Here is a 19,222-nt window from a genome sequence, read left to right on the forward strand (position 1 = left end):
TAGCCAGGAAGAAATGAAAAGATGATCCGACCAGAATACCACTCTGGTCGAATTTCAACCTTGGAAGAAAGTGTGGGTGATGGCGCCAGTGGAGCCTTGTGTGCTACAAGACAAGTGGACTGGGCCATATGAGGTGGTGGAGCGCAAGAGCGAAGTAACCTACCTGGTTAACTTGAAGACTCCCAGGCAGCCCCTGAGAGTCTTGCATGTGAACCGCCTCAAACCCCACTTTGGGAGGTCTGAAGTGACAATGCTCATGGCTACAGATGCTGGAAGGGAAGAGGATAGTGATCATCTCCCTGACCTCCTGGCAGCCCAAGAGAAAGACGGGTCAGTGGATGGTGTGGTCCTCTCGCCCACCCTGACTCCAGAACAGCAGAGGCACTGTCGCCAGGTGTTGGGTCAGTTTGCCTCCCTGTTCTCCCTGACCCCAGGTGTCACCAATTGGTGCGTCCATGATGTGGACACTGGAGATAGTCTGCCTGTGAAACAGACATTTTACAGGGTAGCTGACAAGATCAGGGCCAGCATCAAGGAAGAGGTTTTCAAGATGTTGGCGCTAGGGGTGATTGAGCCCTTCAGCAGCCCCTGGGCTAGCCCAGTGGTCTTAGCGCCAAAAGCTGCTGCACCCGGTGCCACTCCAGAATTCCAGTTTTGTGTGGACTAACGTGGGCTCAATGTGGTCACGAAGACTGACCCACACCCCATCCCCAGAGCTGATGAGCTTGTGGATCGGTTGAGAGCTGCCAAGTACCTCAGTATGTTTGAATTAACTTCTGGGTATTGGCAGATTGCCTTAACTGAGGGGGCCAAAGAGAGGTCTGCATTCTCAACGCCAGAGGGGCACTTCCAGTTCCGAGTCATGCCCTTTGGTTTGAAGAATGCCCCAGCCACATTCCAGAGTCTGGTTAACCAGGTACTGACCGGGCTGGAGGAATTCAGCGCCGCATACCTGGATGACATTGCTGGGAAGAACACTTGCAACACCTCTGTGAAGTGTTAAAAGCTCTGCAAAGGGCAGGCCTCACTATCAAGGCCAGAAAGTGCCAGATAGGGCAGGGATCTGTGGTGTATTTGGGACACCAGGATGGAGTGGCCAGGTGGCGCCCCTACAGGCAAAGGTTGATACCATTCTGGCTTGGGAGTCCCCCAAGACCCAGACAGAGGTGAGAGCCTTATTAGGTCTCACTGGGTATTACAGACAGTTTGTCAAGGGATATGGCACCATCGCTGAAACCCCTTGACAGAGCTGACTTCCAAGAAGCAGCCCAGGAAAGTGAATTGGACCGAAGCCTGCTAAACTGCTTTTGATGCCCTGAAGACTGCCATGTGCACAGCACTGGTGCTCAAGGCACCAGACTTCTCCAGTGAGTTCATAGTGAAGACAGACACTTCAGAGCATGGTGTGGGAACAGTACTCTCACAGATCAACGACGAGGGCTGGGACCAACCTGTAGCTTTCATTAGTAGGAGGCTACTCCCCAGAGAACAGAGGTGGAGTGCAATTGAATGGGAAGCTTTTGCTGTGGTCTGGGCTCTGAAGAAGCTGAGTCCCTACCTGTTTGGGACTCACTTCCTTGTTCAGACAGACCACAGGCGCCTCAGATGGTTAATGCAGATGAGGGGTGAGGCTTTGGTGCAGGTTTGGTGCAGGTTTTTCCGCCTTAGTGAAGAGAACTCCCAAGGGGGTGGGTAGTTCTCCCCACTTTCAGCTGAAGGGGACACGTGTTAGACCTGGCATCCTTGGTGTGGTTTCCCCCTATCTTTTTTCTTCTACCTCCTGTATTTTTGATGCTGTGCTGGATTTCGTTATCCCTAGTAAAGTGCACTGAGTGTGCCAATGCTAGTGATAACAAATGCTACTAGTGGGCCTGCAGCACTGATTGTGCCACCGACATGAGTAGCCCTAAAATGGTGTCTCAGACCTGCCACCGCAGTGCCTGTGTGCAGTCTGTGAACTGCTATGGCCTCCTGGTCAGTGTCCCCACTGGCCAGGCCTAACCCTTCCTTTTCTGTACACATTGGACACCTCTATGGAAGGCCCAAGGTACAGCCTTGGGCAGGGTGCACTGTATGTGAAAGGTAGAGCATGTACTAGTGCAGGTGACATGCTCTGGTAGTACCACAGGGCTCGGCGAACAGCCCAATTCTTTTTAACATTTACCTGCGCCCTCTATTCCCCATCATTAAATCTTATGGGGTAGACCTGGTCAACCATGCAGATGATACCCAACTGGTGTTCTCCCTAGAGGGGAAACAAGCGGTATCTATGGACACCTTTCAGGAGTGGATGCGCCAGACTGCTGGTTGGCTTGGGAAAAATTCCCTACAGTTTAATGGGGGGAAAACAGAGGTGGTGTACTGTCCTGCCACTAGAGTGTCTCGTCATCTATCGGTGGAGTTCAAACTTACCCCCATGGATGAACCATTGATCCCGGCTAAAGTGGAACGTAATCTGGGGGTTATGGTGGATGGAAATCTTCAAATGGTCTCGCAAGCCAATCAAACGGCTAGCGTTTGTTTCACCTTGCTGCGTATGCACTCGATCTAGGGACCCCTGGTTTTGTGGAGTACGGTTTGGGCGAGAAAGGTGGGGTATGGATGACATTAGTTCTGTTTTGAAGGTAGGACGCGATCCAGTCTAGAGCAGTTCCCTCTATGTCGGCTTCATAGAGTCTTTGTTTCAGAGTGTCATGGTCAACCATGTCAAAGGCAGCTGAGACGTCCAAGAGGACTAGTGCAACAACCCCGTTGCAGTCAACTGTATTTCTCAGGTCATCCCAGATGGCAAGGAGGGCAGATTCAGTGCCTCTTCCCGGTCGGAATCCTGTTTGGAAGTCTAAAAGTATGTCATTCTCTTCAATGAATTGTGACATCTGGGCGAACGCTGCTCTTTCTATCAGTTTGCCCAGGAAAGGTCCATTTGTAATGGGTTGTAGTTGTCAGGGTTCAATGGGTCCAAGTTTGTTTTCTTCAGTAAAGGGCATATGTATGACTTTTTGAGTTCTTCTGGAAATATTCCAGTAGTTAAGGAATCGTTGATGATTCTTCTTACTGGAGTGGCAGCAGAGGTTGTCAAAAGAATTGTCTTGAAAGTTTGTGGCGGACAGGGGTCAGAAGGGCTGCCGGCAGGCCTGCTTGCTTTGACCAGGTCCATAAATTCATTGTGTGAGATGTGTTGGAAGGAACGGAGGGGCTTGATTAGAGCAGTCTTGGACTGTTGTTTTGTACAAGAGTTAGTGCTGGTGCTTTGTTTCTGTTTTAAGTATGAGTCCAGCGTCTCTGCTTTGTCCGTGTAATGATTTGCCAGTTTGTCTATGAAATCTTGAGTAACAGGATGAGTTCCTTCTAGGCAATTTGGCTTGCAAAATTCATTGGGTATTTTATAGAATTCTTTATTTGCACATTTAGCGTTTTGAATTCTGTCTGAATAGTACCTTTTCTTAGCTTTTTTGATAGGCACTTGTATAATCAGTTAATTTTCTGTAGGTGAAATTTGTCTTGTTTGGCATTTGTTTTGAGCCAGGTACGATGCAGCTTTCTAATTTGTTGTTTTATGTCTTTTATTTCCATGTTTCTCCAAGGCACTCTTTTTCTTTAGTTATGTTGTGTGGTTTTGAGTGGTATCAGGATGTCAAAAGCTTCCTGTAGCCACTCATATAGATTCTGAACAAATTGAGTTAGGTAGATGGATGTAAGGTAGTTTTAGGTGAGTCGCTTAGTGTTGTTTTATGTTGGAAAGCAAGCAAGTGGTGGTCCAACCCTGTGACTGGAGTTATAGTTTGAATGATAACTAGTTCAGTGTTAGCAAAAATGACATCTAGGATATGTCCAGCTGTGTGTGTCGGATTGTGGACAATTTGATGCAGGTTCAATACATCTAGGCCAGTGAATATTGTTTTTGGATGGTTCATATTGGGCTTATCAAACCAAATGTTAAGGTCACCCAGAACGCATAGGTTGGAGTGTATTGTTATCAAGTTTGAAACTGTGTCTAGAAGTGCGTCTGGGAATTTTGCCTTGCTAGGTGGAGGTCTGTAAAGGAGCAGGAAGTTACAGGAGGAAGACAGTGTTGGATTGCATCTTGTTCAAAGAACCTCACAATTCTTTATGGAGATGTTGCTAATTTCAGTGATATGTATTGTTTGCCTGAATACAACAGCTAGACCACCTTCTTTTTTGGCTATACGATTTTGGGTGATTGTTTAATAGCCTAGAGGAATGGCCATGCAGGATTGGAGCCATATCCTCTCCCAACCATGATTCAGTTATGAATAGAATGTCTGGTTTTGCATCGGTGAGAAGGTCGTAGATGTGATGCTTGTTTTTAGAGAGGGGTCGAGCATTTATTAGTAGACAGTTTAGTGAGTGGCCTTTGGTGATAGTGGGACTTTGTTTTGTAGAAGAGTGATCAGTATTGTGTAGCAGGTGTGTTTTTAGCTCTGGTATTAGCTGTATTAGGATAGCAATCGTGTAGCTGTTCTGAATTGTGTTCCTCATCCAGCATGCAAAGAAGGCATTTTGATGGGCCTGCGTGTGTATGTGTATGGAGATGGTGTTTAAGAGTGAGTTGGAGTGCTGTGTTGCTTTTGTGGTGTAACATTGTTGTGAAGTAGACATGGGGAAGCAAAGTTCTGAGGTGTGGCATGTTGCTTATATTTTTTGCGTGTGTTTAAGGCGGAAGGTGTATGAGTCAGGGGAGGTGGTGCAGCATGTGGGTCATGTAGTAATGTTCTAAATTGTCCAATGGATGAGCGGCGGTTAGAAGAGAGTTGCTGTATTGCTGTATCTGTGTTAGGTATGGTGGAAGAGGGAAAGCTTGGCATTGGAGTTTGTTCCTTTGTGTGGTTTGAAAGGTGGGTATATGTTTGTATTTTGTGATGGTAAGTATTATGAGGTGTTGCGCTTAGTAGATCTTGTTGTGCTGGTGTGTTTGATATGTTTTGCTTTTGAGGAGTAGTGAAAAGGGGTGCTGATGTATATGTTTCAAGCAATGGATTTGGTTGTATAGTATTGTTTGTGAGAGGAGGTTGTGACGTAGAGTGGGTGGTGATGTGTTTATGAGTAGAGTGTATGTTGTGTGTAGGAGGGAATGAAGTAGAGGTGAGAGTGTTTATCTTAGACTGGTTTGTTGTAAGAGTGACAACGTGTGGTGGTGTGCAGTGGTTGTGTTGTGCATTAGTGTTATTATGGTAGAAGGGAGAGGAAGGTGTTTGTTAGACAACTGATGGAAGGAAGTAGGTCAGAGAGTGTGATCAGGGGAAGAACACTGGACAAGGAAGCCATACTTGGGGAATGCTCCAGGGGAGAAACAAACACTGGAAGAGGAAGTGAAGCCTAGACGCGCTGATCAAAGAGAAGCAAGGAAATGAGGATGACGATGAAGCTAACCAATGGTAAGCAATTGGTGGGTTCCAAGCCCCCTGTAAGTAAGGAAAGTTTCATGCAAGCAACAGAGCATGTGCTGTCTCAGGCTAGACCTAAAAATGCAACACATTATTGAGCTTATTTTATATTTTAAATATTTAATTATTTTTCATTTATTAGATTACATGAAAATTATTTTTCTTAAGATTTATTGTAAAAAATCCCACCTGAAATATAAATTGAATTTATATTTATTATGTAGTATACATTATTTAAAGTTAAAGTTATATACAGAATACATTTAAATTGATGTAATTAATTTTTAATTAGTTACGTTATTGTTTACATAAAAAATTAATATTTTTTATAATAAATGAATAAATATATATTTTGTATATGTGCATTCATTTTAATTAATAACACACAAAGAAACCCCTGGGTCTGATACAGAAAGGAAGGAGTGCTATCAAAGTAGTCCTTTTATAGGACTGTTTCCCTCACCCACCGGTAGGTGGCATGCTTCATCATAGGCTAACTTCCTTGCAATGTAAACCTAGTCACAAAGTGGGCTACAACCCCTTTACTGAGAATGTGGAGCACGGGATGTTTTGATAGACAGAGGTATACAAAATACCATGGATGAGCTGGGAATAGCAAGGGGTGCAAGCAAGAAAAATAGTGATCTAAAACTAGCTCCAACAAGCGCAAACAACTTTATTGGGGTGTTCCTGGGTCAGGATTAAAATTAAGCCTCAACAAGAGGGAATTCAACCTGTCATTGTGTGAAAAAATAGGTCATCTTTCAGCCTGATACCCCCACTCGAGGTATGGCGGGCTTCTTTAGGACCTAATAGAACATTCTGCAACAATGTGAAAAAATGAAGGCAGTGCTAAATACAAAACCATTGGTGAAGTGGTCTCCACTTAATCAGGGATCCACAGATTGATTTGATGTATCTGAAATAAACAAATATATCTGTATAACATTTGTCAGCATGAATTACTAACACTTAAGCATAGTACTTTTTCACTTTCTAAGAGTTGCTGCAGTTAACACTGATCGGCAAACTCACATAGCCATTTGCCAAAGAAGAAATATGTAATGCTATGACAAAAATAAAATATGTGCTTAACCGCAAACTTTGGCACAAACTCAAGGCAGTATAGCACCATGCAGTGATCAAAGGACATATGTGTATCAGCTGTCACAGGACATAAGTATGTCAGAGGACAGAAATTACAAAATCATGAACACGGTTGACTCAATCACAACCCTTCCCCCCATAGAGAATATGTGTGTATATGTCATTTTTGAAAAAAAAACTTAAAAAGAACACAGGTACAATAAATGACCCGAGGAGGGCTGCTAATGGACACATCTGAAATCAGAAATAGAACTTAACAAGATACTATATTTCCACCTCTCAGCATGCATCGTCACCTCTAAAAAGTCCCTCCTGACGTGAGTTGATGAGGCCTAAAATTGAGTTATCCTCCGTTTACCTTCTGCCGTCCTGCAATATCAATCAATAAGGTCTACTATTTGGAGTCTCTACGGTCATCAGCTATATAAAGTAACTCAAACAAACCCCCAACCTCAACTAACCCCACCTTCCTCATCCCGAGGCATGTCGCTGGGTTAATGATGTTATGCTGATGGATCTGTTAGTAGGACTGTGACGTTTTGTGTCTTATATATCCCAAACCTCAAGTTTCGGTGTCAGGGACAGATGCTTTCTCAGGGTCATCCCGCCCTATCTGCTCTTAGCTCTCTAATCTATGACTACCTCCCAAAGTCAGTCGTCGGCTGCAGGGTCCCTCCGCTCAGGAGTGCCAGCGGTGTTGGCCGTTGGGTGCTTCACCAGCTCCACTAATGCTACCCATGCGTGTGCTGTCTCTAGGGCCTTGTCGCTCCCAGTTCACCTGGCCATTCACAATCTGTAATTCCCCTCCGCCTCTGCCCATTTCACTAACTCCCTGGACCATCGCGCTACGCTGGGGCCATTCTTTGCCTTCCAGTGGCCGGTAATCTCCCTTTGGGCTAACACCAGCCCCAGGTCTATAAACTTGCTGGTGACTTTATTTATTTATTTATTTATTATTAAGATTTATAAAGCGCATACGTATGCCCGTGGGCGTCTTTGGTCTTAGCAGTATGTGGGAACCAATGTAATAAGCAACAGCCTGGTGTCAATGCCATCCCTCTCTCCGTCGCTGCCGCCAGTTCAGATGTCACTCCTCTCCAGTACTCTCCCAGATGTGGGCAGTCCCAAAGCATGTGGAGGAACCCCGCTCCCTCAAGTTAACACCGTGGAAATGCTGTCGAGCCCCCGAAGTATTCATTCACCTTGCCCGGGGTGAGGTACGCCCTATGCAACACACAGAAGTGGATCAGCTGGAAGCATGCATTCCTAGAGCACTTCCAGGCCCTTTTTTACCAAGTCCCCCCATGGCTTCTCCTCACTGGGTACACCCAAATTCTCTTCCCACTTGAGTTGCAGGGACGTCAGGGCTGTCTCATGCTGCAGGTGATCCTCCTGAAGAGGCACATGATCGCCTTAAAGGTTCCAGTCGCCATTACAACATGTTGGCAGGCCAGAGAAGTCTGAGGTTCTGCCATCCCCTCTCGCCAATGTTTTCTAATGGCTGCTGAAGAAAATCCCCCCGTGGCAGGTCGTAGCGCTCCAATAGGTCGTTAAAAGGTAGAAGGGTACCATCCTCAAACAGGTCCCTTATAGTAGTGATCCCTACATCTTCCCAGTCCCGCAGCCTGCCCCAGTCCCCATCGTGAGCTAAAACCTCACATATCGTCAGCCTGATCTCCGGAGCGTAGGGGGTACGCGTACGTGCTCTTCTAGCCAGTCAGTTTCAGCACTGGCGCACCGCCTGTAGGTCAGGCAGGACCATTCTATTACCCTTGGGCAAGCAGAGGAGCACCCGGGAGAGCAGCAACAAGGGAGGGTCCGGCCCATCAGGTTCCTCCCAGTGTCGGGTTAAGCTCGCCACCCATTTGGTGAACGATTGTAATTGTGCTGCGTGGTAGTAGGCCTCTAAGTCCGGCAAGGCAAAGCCCCCTCCCCTCTGGGCTGCTGCATGGTTACCAGAGCGACCCTACGTTGCCCCGCACCCCACAAGAATGCAGAAAGTAGTGTGTTGAGTTGCGCAAACCCCTTAGTTGGGATCCAGATCGGGAGAGTCACAAATTAATTAAGGAGTCTGGGTAGTGTGGCCATCTTCACCAAGGCAACCCTGACTGCCACCGACAGCGGGAGCTTTTCCCAAAACTCAAAGCAGTTCTTGACCTTACGTAGAGCCTGCCCTATATTGCCCTCCAGCATGTTGTCAGGGTCATGATATATCTGGGTTCCGAGGTAAGGCAAGCATCTAGTTTCCCATGGGACTTCCTCTGCCGGCTACATCCCATCCCTGTCTGGGTGTGCGGGAAAAAGACAGGATTTGGACCAGTTTACGCGAAGCCCAGCAGCCTCTCCCAAAGAGTGAAGCAGTCCCTTAGCTCCCCGGAGGGCTTCCCCTGAGTCAGCTAGAAACAAAAGGATATCGTTGGCATACAGTGCTATGTGTTGTAAGTGTCCCTCCACCATCAGCCCCTGGTAGTAACGGCCCGACCTGGCATGAACAGCCATTGGCACCATTGCCAGCGCGAAGAGCAGGGGTGACAGCGGGCAGCCCTGCCTTGTGTCCCGAACTACTTTGCAAGCACCAGAAATCAGCCCTCCCATTCTGATCCTGGTGGTGGAGTTGTTGTAAAAGATCGCCGTCCATTCCACAAAGCTGTCCCCCAGGCCAAACGCCCTCAGGACCGGGAAAAGATATGGCCACTCTAGGCTATCAAAGGTATTTTCGATATTGACTATAAAAATATAAGCCTCCTCCCTGCAATAAGTGTTTGCTCTCAAGATACGTAGTAGCCTCCGCACGTTCATTGCCGTGTTCCTAGTTGGGATAGATCCTGCTTGGTCCACGTGAACTAACGTCGACATGTGGGCCAATAGCCGACTAACCAGGATTCGACTCAATATCTTGTAGTCCAGATTAAGCATCGAAAGCGGCCTGTACCGTTCGGTCCCAGGCCGGCTTACACAGTATGAGGTTACAATGATTGCCTCTCTCGTGGGAACATGAAGACAACCTCCCCCAACGTGCTTTGTTATATAATATCACCAGTTTCGGGGCCAGGATCTCTACAAATTCAGAATAGAATTCTACTGGAAGTCCGTCCATCCCTGGTGTCTTGTTCCTTGCCATATGATTGATGGCGCTACGCACTTCTCCCACCTCAACGTCTTTACCAAGCTCCTTTGCCGCCTCGTTATTTATCTGGAGAAGCTCTATCTCCTCTAAAAAAAACATTTCATTGGCGCTCATGTATGTATATGTCATTATGTATTTGGACTTGGAAATCCCTTCATAGTCCATTTCCATATCCATTTGGTATTGTCAAGAAAAAGGACAAGAAGAAGAAAGGAGAAGGACCAACCAGGAACTGTGAAGTTAAACCCCCCCCCATCAGTAGGTTTTGGTAGGAAAATCACCCAGTGCTGGTGTACTCGAAGGGCCGTACACATGCACAAACGTTAACATAAATAACGACAGGGCTTAATTTGTGCCGGTGCTTGCCGGTGCTAAGCACCGGCACTTAATTATTAGGGCCGGGTCTACACGCATTTAGTGCACCACATGTAATTGATTTGATACGATAGTAATTAGTTGAGTGCTGCTCTACCGCGTAAGGTTAGAGTGTTACATACTGGTTACGTTGTGTAGTTTTGTTTTTTGACTGATGACTGATGTTGAAGTACTGACGAATTTCTTCACGAGTCACACACGTTCAAGTTAGTAACTCATTCTCTCACTTAGTAACTGTTCGTTCGTTCTTAATCACTGTTCAATCCAGTGGCACTGTGGCAGGCACTGGCGGCCGCGGCTCAGTGTTGCCGGCCCAGTGGGCGGGACACTAAGAGTTAAGCAGGGCAGGGCTAAGCCTTTGGTTGGTCTTCTGCGGGTGCGGGGGTTGACTTGGGGCTGTGCGGGCGGTTGTAATGCGCGCGCATTCACTGCTTTTTGCCATGCCCCAGCAAACCCACACCCGGACCGGCCGCACCTCACAGTCATCGTGGCACTGCGGCCGCTGCCGCCCTTAGCTTCAAAGTCTCTGAGTGAGAGGCTGATTACGATCTGGACGACGTTGACGGGTAGAGTACAGTAAATGGTTACAACAGCACCAGGTGAGGCACGGCCTGGTAGGCATAATTTATTTTAAATAAAGCTGCCCAATAAGAAGCACCAGGTGAGGCAGGGACCAAGCAGGCGCCGCGGCCTAATCAGTTAAAGAGGCTGCGCAGTGCGCAGCATAACAGTGACAGAATTCCGAGCCCAGTGAGTCAGGTGGTCCAGTCCTAGAGAACTCCCACAGTCCCATTTTACTGGTCCGGGTCCCGTCCCACATTAGTGTGTTGCGGGCACAGTGCACACTCAATATCTCAGACTGTTTATGATTATTAGACTGATTATATGTTGATTGACGGCGTGGCGATTATGATTATTCAATCGACTGATTATGATTGATGATGGCGTGGTGGCCGGCGGCTGCGGGCCCGCACAGCACTTAATTTGATGTTACGAGCCGGGCTGGATGGATTCAGTTACTTTTGGTTTTGGTTACACTTAGTTTCTGGTTCACAAAGGACAAATCTCATTCTGCAGGGGTTTGCCGTTGAGGCTGTGCGCGGCAAGCAGCGTGCGCAGATTTATTTTTATGGTAATGCGCGCACATTTGCTGCTTAACCACACCCCAGCATACCAGCAAGGCCTCACCTCGCTCTAGTCTAACCACCACCGAGTCATCATGGCCATTCACGTTCAAGTGCAACTTACAAGAACTGTTCAGCAGCGTCGGTTTCAGTTCTAACGTATCTGTGCAAAGTGAGCCAGCAGCAAGCACGAACGGCCAGGCGTGACGATGTGCATTGGCGACTTATTGGTGTTGAGGACTCAGAGTAGCCTGCACCCCCAGTGACGTAATCGCTGCCAGCAGTGAGTACTACTACTGGCCAGTCTGACTCTAGCTAGTGCCGCCCGCCAGTAACCGCACCAGGTGAGGCAAGGCCTAATCAGTTAAAATAAAGCTGTGCAGCAGCCTAAGTAAGGCTGCAGCCTGTGCACTACTGCAGTAGTCGGTGTGTGTGTGCATTCTGTCCCGAACCGACCAGTAACTTAAGTTTTAATTGACACACACTGTGACTGGCTGCACTGTTACAGTAAAGTAAGGTCCCTTAGCGAAGCTCTATTTCATTCTTTAATGTAACACTGTGGGGGCGTCAGTTTGCCACTATATTCTTGTTTTAAAAGCACCTCCTGCGGCCGAGTTCCTTCCTGGCCTCCGGGAATATTCAGGCATATATTAAAGTGTCAAGATAACTCTGATGCTTAATGGTCTTCCTGGAGAGAGCCAGGGGTTTTGTCTAGGGGAGGTTGTGACTGCTTGTAAGGTAGTACAGATGGTTAGTATACTTGCTGCAAAGAACGTTTACCATGCAGATCAAAAAGTGCATATAATGTAAAGTAGGTCGATGACTTACTCCTTCTGTCAGAGAGATCCTTTTGTTACATGCAGTTTGTAAGTTAAAATCTTATCATAGAACAGCAAGCTATTAACTGTCATTAAAGAGCTGCATGCAAACTGCAAGTTATATATTAGAGCTATATTTTTTTTTGTCCATTCTTTCATTATCCTAATCTTGCAAAAACGTTAATTTGGGTAGAAATCAATTCTTATTGGAGAGAACCCCTAACAATGCTGTTGTTTTAAATTCTGAATTTGCACTTCTCCAGACTTAGAACTCTTAAACTATATTTCTTACAATGACAATCATGGATGACGTGTGACTCCTATACCTCGTAGTCCTGTCTGGTGTAACATTCCTTATATACTGATTTTCACACGTAGGATTGTATCTATGCAGTGTGTATGATGATACAAAGTGCTCTGACACCTTACACTGGTATGAGAGATGATGTGCAAAAAAAAAACTTACAGGAGTCGGTCAGCCATCCCCCTCTCAGTGACTTTTAAGTGGGTGGAGCCAGTGGAGGAAGTGGGTGGAGCCAAAGAAAAGTAGGTGTGGCCTCCGACAAACATTTGAGCACCTGCACTTCATATTTTACAAATTAAGCACTGAATAACGAGAAAGAGAACCACCCACAACTATAAAGGTAATCCCTCCCCACCAGGTACAGGCAGGCAGAGCAGGCCAAGTGGATTGTACAAATGCACTGCCGGTAACAGAAAGTGACACACGATTAGCCGAGTGTAACACTAAGTTCAGCACTCACCCATAGGGATTAGTCAAGATGAACTCAACCAAATCCTAGACATGCGTGCATATTCGCACCCTCAGCACTGAGTACTTAACTTCCCCATCCTATTGACACCACCTACTCACAGCGGTTACCCTATGATGAAGCATGCCACCTACGGGTGGGTGGGGGAAACCATCCGTTAAAAGGACTACTTTGATAGTACTCATTCCTTTCGGATCCAGACCCAGGGGTTTCTTTGTGTGCTATTTTTCACTGAATAGGGGACTCAACCCCTGTGGGTCTTCAAAAACTTCCTCTAGCCCTTATAATGGTGTGATCATTTATTCTAATTCCATGCCTCCATTATCTATGGGGTATTGCAGTACCAGTGGATGGCCATATGTAATGCTGGCCATATTTGTAGTATCTTGTATTTTCCTTTAATTGTCTCGAGCTTGCATGCCTTCATTCTTTGTGTATCCTTTTAAATGCTGGTGTTCTGTGTTCTACAGAGCACTGTTAGAGTTCTGTAAAGTACCATGATGTCATTCTACAATCTGACACTGAAGTACATGGATGTGCTTTTCTTCATGGATTAAAGCTACCACTTATTCATTCTTCTTGAGGTATTAGTGAGTGACAGAGAATACTACAAATTGGCGACGAGGATGGGATAAAAAAAAAACAACCCTTTTGGATTCATAATACCAGCTCTTCATTTATTATTACCTGTTAATGATACTGATTCTTCTGATTATGATTCTGACTTCGATTCTCCGTCTACATCTGAAAAGTCTCAATGTAATATGGTGATATGTAGTGATAAGAGTGTTAAAAGCTACTGTTAAATATGGTGCATTGTTATAGATAGTGAAATTTTCCATCTGACTGGAGAAAAAAAATTGTTATGTTTTGTGGAACATAATCCAGAAATTTGTTTTTTTTGTTGTTTTTTTTGTTTTAGAAAAAGGAGGATGGTAGGTATTTGTCATTTCAGAAAAAGGGAGGATTTGTAGTATCTTGTATTTTCCTTTAATTGTCTCGAGCTTGCATGCCTTCTTCCTTTGTGTATCCTTTTAAATGCTGGTGTTCTGTGTTCTACAGAGCACTGTTAGAGTTCTGTAAAGTACCATGATGTCATTCTACAATCTGACACTGAAGTACATGGATGTGCTTTTCTTCATGGATTAAAGCTACCACTTAGTCATTCTTCTTGAGGTATTATTGAGTGACAGAGAATACTACAATATTCCAGCTCTGATGGACACTTTAGCTGTAGTAACTATAGAAGGGTAGTTTGTGAATTGTGATGGGCTTACTCTTTTGTGGGTGGGTGCAAGTCCCTCCCCAAACCAATCTCTACCCATCCTCTAACCCCTCATGAAACGCTTTCCATTTATGAGTAAGGATTCCTTATTCCCTGCCACTCCTCCCTGTCCTTCCCACATTTACCTCAAAAACATATGAATATGTGTGTGGAGATCTCAGCAGTCTGGGCGGAGATCTACGCACAGAAAAGATAGGAGTAGGCGAGGTGGGGCCCTTCGTATGGAGGTTTGTGAATTGCATGTTGTAGTACCTGAGCAGTACTATTGTAATACTATTAAACGTACTACAACATTCAGTTTGTGAATATGCCCCTATATATTAGGATATGTGCAGTGCTGTCTAATTACCAACCTTCTCATAACTCCGCATATTCAAATTTGTGGTCTGGGAGATTGTGTTTTATTTACAGGCTCTGGATTCATTTGCTGGTGAATACCCATTCTCATCATCTTTTTCTGGTGTGAGAAGGTTCTTAATTCTATTCTTTTAGGCTGTCCTTGTGAATTGCAGCAGATCAGGAGCCAAATGTACAAAAGCAGTTTGTATTTGTAAAGCGAGTAGCAATAAATTTTGGTCCTCGTTATATTTATGCTACAATATTTGAACATCAACATTTTTCACATGAAATTCAGGTGTTATATTATACACAGCCATCTCTCAGCCCAGCGGAAAGCACTGCACTGCCAGCAGGGTCTACATAAGTAGATCTCAGACTTGCTCAGCATGCTTAGTGAAAGTGCCTGGAGGTCATTTATTTTTACAGTATTGCACATTTTAAATAATCTGACATACTACCATGTTGGAGACTGTATGAACCATTCACATGCCTATGTGAAGTTTGCACAAGTTTACTCAGACAAATAGGCAAAGTGCAATATTGCTATGCAAAGAGGAAGCATGTTCCAAAGGGAGTAGCCATTACATTAAAATACCTCCCACTCTGAACCAAAGCTCTTATGGCACAATGCTAACAAATCAAGTCATCAAGATCCTCCTTAGAAGAGCTCTCGTGCCTCTTCGGCCCAAGCATCTATCCATTCATCATTCCACCCACCTGCTGATACCCACAATTCCATGTATATATGAGGACCCACTGCTACTGATATCATTCCGCGCGCAGGGGAATTATAATTGTACAAAACTAATCCCATGGCAACTACAGTCCTACTTAACAATATAGGAAGTTATTGCTAAAAGATACTAAGGAAAGGCTGAGGATGCAAATAAAATAACTTATAAAATACTTTTATTCTTACAAAATATCTAAAATTCTAAGATAGACCATGTCTGTAAAGTTACATGACAAGTTGAAAACAACATGCTTCACAATCCAAGTGTCTTTCACAGGGATAAAGGCAACATGATCAAAGATAATTAATGTAGTTTCAACAAGTGGCCTGATATTGTTTGATAGTTTGAAAACAATCATTGCAACTATGAAAACAATTTAAGATAAAGTCATAACTGCATCACAACATGATTAACAAGAATAACTATTTCATTCATTTAGTTGACAAAAAAAGGAAAATAATTTCCCCAATGAATATATCCTTGATGAGAGACACAAGGGTGGCTTTGGTATCCACAATTCCACCTTTATATTCTGTCATCCATTCAATCTTCCATTTGTCATTCAGTCTTTCACCATTTCGTACTTCGACCCATCCATATCAAAACCTATGCATCCATCTCCAAGCCTATCCATCCATGTATCTATCCATCCATCCACCCTTTCACTTATCCATCTTTCCATTAACCCATTCACTCATCAATCCTTCCTTTCTGTCATCCATCCTTGCACTCCATCCATCTGTCCTCCCTCTCACTCATCCACCCACCCACCCTTCCTTTCACTCAGTGATCCAATCATCCATCCTTTCACTCATCCTTCCACCCAACTACTCATCCATCCATCCCTTTCATCCATTCATCTACACACCCATCCATGCTTTCACTCAACAATCCATTCTTTCACTTATCCATCCATCCAAACCCCCTTTCATCCATCCACCCTCCCTTTCACTCAGCCATTATTTCACTCATCCATTCATCCACCCTTTCATCCTTCCATCCAACATCCCTTTCATTCATCCATCCATACCACTCTTTCATCCATCCATTCTTTCACTCATCCATACATCCCCCTTTTCATCCATCACCCGCCCTTTCACTCGTCCATTCTTTTATTCATCCATTCATCCCCCTTTCAACCTTCCAGCCTCTCTTTCATTCATCCATCCATCCACCCTTTCATTCATCCATTCTTTCACCCAACCAGCTATCCTTTCATCCATCCATCCACTCTTTCGATACATCCATCCATCCGTCCGCCCACCCTTTCACTTCATCCATCGGTCCATCCTCCCTTTCTCTTATCCCATCCATCAATGCATCCACCCTCTCACTCAGCCATCCATCCTTTCACTCACTCATCCATCCACCTTTCACTCATCCATCCATTCTTTCACGCATCCATCCAGCCTTTCATCTATCCATATACACTACCACTAATGCACCCATTCTTTCACTCATCCATTCTTTAAGTCATTCATCCATTATTTTTATTTATTTATTTAACTTGTAACGCGCAACAACTACCCACAGTGGGTTTCCCGGCGCTAGGGATAGACTCAAGAAGAAAGGAACATATCATCCATCTACCCATTGACCAGCCTTAAACTCATCCATTCACCCACCTCACTCATACATCCATCCTTTTACTCACTCACTCCCCTTTGAGGCCCATTAAAAACTCCACCCGGTGTAGCTTATAAATTTGGGGGTTCAGGGCATCCCAGCATCTATCCTTTCACCAATCGATCCATTCTTTTGCTCATCTATCTATCCATGCTTTCAATCATCCATTTATCCACCCTTTTTGCTCATCCATCTATCCTTTCACTAATCCATCCATCCTTTCTCATCCTTCACCTTTTCACTCATCCATGAATGGATTGGATGAGTGAAAAGGTCCACCCACCCTCCCTTTCATTCATTCATCCATTCTTTCACTTATCCATCAGTCCACATTTTTATCCATGAACCCACTTTCACTCATCCATTCATTATTTCACTCATCTATTCTTACATCCATCTTTGCACTCTTTCATTCATCCATCCATTGTTCCACTCACCCATCCACCCTTTCACTCACACATCTATCCATCAGTCCTTTGACTTACTCGCACAATCAACAATTCATCCTTTCATGTTAATTAGAGACTTTTTTCAGCCGATTTGCAGACAGAAGAGGCCCATCACGAACTCCACCCCCGCTTTAGCTGCTGAGGGGGTTGGGTGGGGGGAGGGTCGTGGTTCACGACCCCTCTGCATGTTCCCCTCTATAGCAGTGAGTATCTAATGCTAACCCCTCCCCAATTTGCATCCTTTTAGTAGGTTTTCTTCATACATTGTTTCAAAGGACAGTACATGGGACAGAAACCGAAACTGAGATTAGCAGGTGCACAGCTTTCTCGTGAGAAAAACGAAAAAGAACCTTGAAAAGGATGCAAGAAATGTAAACTTTCAGGCTGAATTAGTCATTTATGAATCCTCGCCTCGCCTCGAGTGAGGCTGACTAGGTCAGAAGTAATAGAGCATAAAAGGGTCCGTATGTCTGGGGCACAACACAAAAGTTTTCAGGTAATTCCTCAAAAGTCATACATTTTGTTCCTAATTCAGCATTTCTTACTTCTTAGAGAGTATGCTGCTTTTGCCACTACTGCACTTCTATTTTCCACTTGCAGTCACACATCCTGTGCGTCCTACAAAAGGTTTGTCACCTGCATCATGCTGAGTCAGGCCAGAGAGACTATTGTACCAGAAGCCATTATTGTTATTTCATCCTTTTCCTTGGGGCTTGATTCAACCATAACAGAATAAATTGAAAAATATAAAGAAACCTGTAAACGTTATATATTTTGCTACTTGGCTACAAACGTCCCAGTCACATATTATAAACCTCCAATCTCAGTGCCAAGAAGTGTTCGCCGGCACAGATCGGGGGTGGCGGGCAGGGGTGAATGGAATGTAAATAAAACAAGCATTTGCAATGCAATAGGTCTCGCATTATGAAAGTTTGAGCTATTGGTCTTGTAAATGACAATTTTTTTATTTATGTGTTGGTTTTGAAAATAGCTAAATTAATAGCTTTGTCATTTACAATGCCAATAGTTATAACTTTCGCAAATGTGACACCTAGAGCATTTGTAATGCAACATGTTTTGTATTTACGTGATTTAGATGTATTGATATTACAAATAACAATGGCTTTTAATTTTTTAAAATAATTAATACTTAAATAAAAGTGATTGTAATTTATAATGGCAATAGCTTAAACATTTGTAAATAACTTTTGTGAAGATTATGTTCAGTGTATTTTATTGTGACGAAAATCCAAGAACAGAAGTGAAATATTAACATCGTTTTGTGACATTTGTAATAAAGCTTGAAACATTAAGAGAACATATTTGAACCAGTTGTTGAATGGTTGCACAGATTGATGCTGTGATGGCGCGGTGTGATGTTGTGGTGGCGCTGAGTGATGTTGTGGTGGCGCTGAGTGATGTTGTGGTGGCGTGAGTGATGCTGTGGTGGTATTGAGTGGTGCTGGGTGGTGCTGTGGTGGTGCTGGGTGGTGCTGTGGTGGTGCTGAGTGGTACTGTGGTGGTGCTGCGTGGTGCTGTGGTGGTGCTGAGTGATAATGTGGTGGTGCTGAGTGGTGCTGTGGTGGTGCTGAGTGGTGCTGCTGAGTGGTGCTGTGGTGGTGCTGAGTGATGCTGTGGTGGTGCTGAGTGATGCTGTGGTGGTGCTGAGTGATGCTGTGGTGGCGCTGAGTGATGCTGTGGTGGCGCTGAGTGGTGCTGTGGTGGCGCTGAGTGGTGCTGTGGTGGCGCTGAGTGGTGCTGTGGTGGTGCTGAGTGATGCTGTTGTGGTGCTGAGTGGTGCTGAGTGGTGCTGTGGTGGAGCTGAGTGATGCTGTGGTGGTGCTGAGTGATAATGTGGTGGGCTGAGTGATAATGTGGTGGTGCTGAGTGGTGCTGTGGTGGTGCTGAGTGGTGCTGTGGTGGTGCTGAGTGGTGCTGTGGTGGTGCAGAGTGATAATGTGGTGGTGCAGAGTGATAATGTGGTGGTGCAGAGTGATGCTGTGGTGGTGCAGAGTGATGCTGTGGTGGTGCTGAGTGTTGCTGTGGTGGTGCTGAGTGTT

The sequence above is a fragment of the Lissotriton vulgaris genome, chromosome 1_1, assembly GCF_964263255.1.
Source record: "Lissotriton vulgaris chromosome 1_1, aLisVul1.2, whole genome shotgun sequence".
NCBI classification, from domain to species: Eukaryota; Metazoa; Chordata; class Amphibia; order Caudata; family Salamandridae; genus Lissotriton; species Lissotriton vulgaris.